The sequence below is a fragment of the Rattus norvegicus genome, chromosome 20, assembly GCF_021556685.1.
Source record: "Rattus norvegicus strain SHRSP/BbbUtx chromosome 20, alternate assembly SHRSP_T2T, whole genome shotgun sequence".
NCBI classification, from domain to species: Eukaryota; Metazoa; Chordata; class Mammalia; order Rodentia; family Muridae; genus Rattus; species Rattus norvegicus.
Genome location: NC_141553.1, coordinates 32,272,598 through 32,277,204, shown reverse-complemented (window position 1 = coordinate 32,277,204; position 4,607 = coordinate 32,272,598). Strand labels below are relative to the sequence as shown.

Sequence of the window (4,607 nt, the reverse complement as noted above, 5' to 3'; positions counted from 1 at the left end):
TCCAATGAATTGAAAAGACATTAGGAAAGCAAGAGGCTCCCAGGAGCCAACAGAGATGACCGTTAACTGAAATACCCAACAAAGGGGAGAGAGAACCTGTAAAGAGCATATCCAGAGCTTAGGCATGGTCCCCTGTTGAGAGATGGGTCCTGCCCACCCTTCTCAAAATTTTAACCCACAATTGATTCTGTCTAAAGGAAATACAGGGACAAAGAGTGGAGCAGAGATGGACTGAAGAAAAGACCATCCAGAGACTGCCAAACCCAGACACTATTGCTGATGCCAAGAAGTGCTTGCTGACAGGAGCCTGATATAGCTGTCTCCTGAGAGGCTCTACCAGAGCCTTACCGATACAGATGCGAATGGATGCTTGCAGCCAACCATCGGACTGAGCACAGGGACCCCAGTGGAGGAGTTAGGGGAAGGATTAAAGGAGCAGAAGGGGTTTGCAGCCCTATAGGAAGAACAACAATAGCAACCAACCAGCCCCCACTGCCAACTCCCCAGCTTTCAAGGACTAAACTGTCAACCAAAGAATACACATGGACAGACCCATGGCTTCAGAGCTTATACAGCAGAGGATGGCCTTGTCTGGCATCAAAGGAAGGAGAGGCTTTGGGTCCTGTGAAGGCTCGATGCCCCAGCATAGGGGAATGCTAGGGCGGTGGGGCAGGAGTGGGTGGGTGGGTGGCAGAGCTCCCTCATGGAGGGAGGGGGAGGGGGGATTGGATGGGAGGCTTTCAGAGAGGAAACTGGGAAGGGGGGAACATTTGAAGTGTAAATAAATAAAACAACCAATAAAAAGCTAAAAAAATTAAAAATAAAAACTATTCATTTCAGATATATCAACGGTTTCCACTAATTACGTCTAACTGGTGAGTCTTGGCTCTTCTTACTTGACTTCCTTGTAATATCAGTACATCTGACGATTTCTTTTCTCAAAAATCTGCATTTTTTAAATTTCTAGGCAATCACATGCATTTTTTATTTTAGAAATGCTGTATAAGGCAGTTTGGTACCTGTCTTTGTTTAAGCTAGCATAAAAATACATGAGTGTGTGGGACTTGCAAAGACCAGAGAACCTGTTTTTCAATTCTAGAGGCAAAGAAGTTAAAGAAGTAATAGGTCTGTTGTCTAGTGACAAGACCCTATTTCTGAAGACTGCACACACCTCGGATGAAGGATAAAGAGAAACTGATGGGAACCCAGCTGGAAGCTTACTCCTTACTGGCCAGCTTCCACAGTGCCGGATAGCATTATTCAGACTTCTAGGGAAATAAAGTAGTCAGTGGATTTACTAGTTAGTTTTGAATCCTGCATATGGCAATGCCAACTTTCCAGAAAAGACATATCCATTGGTATAATAATGGCATGGTCGTTATGGTCCCTGGTTGGTTTTAAAGAATACTGCATAAAAGAAACCCATTATTTCTAATACCATATATGTGGTTTAGAAAAACCCAAAGCAAACAAACCACCAACAACAACAAAAAAAAACAACGGCTAAGAAGGTCATACATCCTAATGATAAACCGAGCTTAGAGAAAGGGGTATATCATCATCAAACAGCCTTCCAAATATCTGTTTAGATCCAAAGACAAAAGCTACCCTCAGCTTTAATAAGAAAAATCCCCTTTTGCTGCAAGATAGAGGTGAAATGCAGTGACTTGTACCTATATAAGATGTGAATTAAACACATGAAACTCAAGAAGGATGACCAAAATGAGAATGCTTCACTCCTTCTTTAAAAGGGGAACAAGAATACCCATGGGAGGGAATAGGGAGGCAAAGTTTAGAACAGAGGCAGAAGGAACACCCATTCAGAGCCTGCCCCACATGTGGCCCATACATATACAGCCACCAAACTAGATAAGATGGATGAAGCAAAGAAGTGCAGGCCGACAGGAACCGGATGTAGATCTCTCCTGAGAGACACAGCCAGAATACAGCAAATACATAGGCGAATGACATCATTAAACCACTGAACTGAGAACGGGACCCCCGTTGAAGGAATCAGAGAAAGGACTGGAAGAGCTTGAAGGGGCTCAAGACCCCATATGAACAACAATGCCAAGCAACCAGAGCTTCCAGGGACTAAGCTACTACCTAAAGACTATACATGGACTGACCCTGGACTCTGACCTCATAGGTAGCAATGAATATCCTAGTAAGAGCACCAGTGGAAGGGGAAGCCCTTGGTCCTGCCAAGTCTGAACCCCCCAGTGAACGGGACTGTTGGGGGGAGGGCGGTAATGGGGGGAGTATGGGGAGGGGAACACCCATATAGAAGGGGAGGGGGAGGGGCTAGGGGGATGTTTGCCTGGAAACCGGGAAAGGGAGTAACAATCGAAATGTAAATAAGAAATACTCAAGTTAATAAAGAAAAAAAAAGATGTGAATTAAAAGGGCGGTGAAAGACACAACCCCCCCAAACAAGACAGTTATACAACCCACTTAAGGCTCAAAGAATATTACAGAAGAAGGAATAAGAAGTACATACGAGCCAGAAGATTGGGAGAAAAACTGTGAAACACTGTCTTCTAAGCACAATAGAGTCAGGGCCGTCATGAACTTACATCACCTGCATCTGGCGTTGGGGCTATAGAAGTTGGAATAACCAAACAACAAGCTAGGGGTGGGGAGCGGCTCACAGGGGCCTAGCACTTACTGATGAATTACTAGCAGCTAACAGAATCCAGAGGAAGGAAAGCATCATTTCTAGTTGTGCACAGACTCTTGAGCCCATCAGGCTCTAACGGATCGTTCCAAATCCACAGTCACAGAATAAGGCCAAAAAAAAAAAAAAAAAAAAAAAAAAATCATGACCGTTAAAAAGACGTTTGTAGGCTGCCATCTTGCATCCCCGCGTGTGTGCGCCTTATCTCAGCTGGTCTGCCGGAGACTCCCTGAGCGTGAACCTTAGTCCCCCGCGCGGCCCCACTTACACTCCGACAAGATGAAAGAAACGATCATGAACCAGGAAAACCTCGCCAAACTGCAGGCACGAGTGCGCATTGGTGGGAAAGGAACTGCTCGTAGAGAGAAGAAGGTGGTTCCCAGAACAGCCACCACGGCAGACGATAAAAAACTGCAGTTCTCCTTAAAGAAGTTAGGGGTAAACAACATCTCTGGTATTGAAGAGGTGAACGTGTTTACAAACCAAGGAACAGTGGTCCATTTTAACAACCCTAAAGTTCAGGCGTCTTGGCAGCAAACACCATTACAGGCCACGCCGAGACAAAGCAGCTGACAGAAATGCTTCCCCGCATCCTCAACCAGCTTGGTGCAGACAGTCTGACCAGTCTGAGGAGACCGGCGGAAGCTCTGCCCAAGCAATCTGCGGATGGAAAAGCACCACTTGCTCCTGGAGAGGAGGACGATGATGAAGTTCCAGATCTGGTGGAGAATTTTGATGAAACTTCTAAGAACGAGGCAAACTGAATCGAAGCGACTTCTGAAGAAAGTGACACTTGGCAGAAGTTACAACAGGAGCTGCTGTTTTATATCATGACTGCTTTTTAAAAAATTTTTTGTTTATTATGGATCTGATAAAATCTAGATCTCTAATATTTTTAAGCCCAAGTCCCGCGGACACTGCAGCTCTTTTCAGTTTCGCTTAAGCCTAATTCATTCTTTGCAGCAAATTAAGCTGAAGACGCCTGGGAATAAAGTTTGGAAAAGGTTAATAAAATTCTTTGCCTAGTTTAAAAAAAAAAAGACGTTTGTAGGAAAGAAAGGGAGCTAGAAAAGGTAGGAGGAAGATAAGAAAGGGTATGCAAAAAAATAAGCAGAATGCATTATGTACATGTAAGAAATTACAAAGAGCAAAATACATTGATAAAAAACAAATCGATCCATGCTTGTCACCCTGTACAAAGCTTAAGTCCAAGTGGATCAAGGACCTCCACATCAAACCAGATACACTCAAACTAATAAAAGAAAAACTAGGGCAGCATCTCGAACACATGGGCACTGGAAAAAATTTCCTGAACAAAACACCAATGGCTTATGCTCTAAGATCAAGAATCGACAAATGGGATCTCATAAAACGGCAAAGCCTCTGTAAATCAAAGGACACTGTGGTTAGGACAAAATGGCAACCAACAGATTGGGAAAAGATCTTTACCAATCCTACAACAGATAGAGGCCTTATATCCAAAATATACAAAGAACTCAAGAAGTTAGACCGCAGGGAGACAAATAACCCTATTAAAAAATGAGGTTCAGAGCTAAACAAAGAATTCACAGCTGAGGAATGCCGAATGGCCAAGAAACACCTAAAGAAATTTCAACATCTTTAGTCATAAGGGAAATGCAAATCAAAACAACCCTGAGATTTCACCTCACACCAGTGAGAATGGCTAAGATCAAAAGCTCAGGTGACAGCAGATGCTGGCGAGGATGCAGAGAAAGAGGAACACTCCTCCATTGTTGGTGGGGTTGCAGACTGGTACAACCATTCTGGAAATCAGTCTGGAGGTTCCTCAGAAAATTGGACATTGAACTGCCTGAGGATCCAGCTATACCTCTCTTGGGCATATACCCAAAAGATGCCCCAACATATAAAAAAGACACGTGCTCCACTATGTTCATCGCAGCCTTATTTA

At 43.9% G+C, this 4,607-nt stretch overlaps 1 pseudogene; it reads left to right on the top strand.

The window, feature by feature from the left end:
• The first annotated feature begins 2,846 nt into the window (after nt 1-2,846).
• On the top strand, nt 2,847-3,505 carry Btf3-ps9 (basic transcription factor 3, pseudogene 9; annotated as a pseudogene).
• The last annotated feature ends 1,102 nt before the right edge of the window (nt 3,506-4,607 follow it).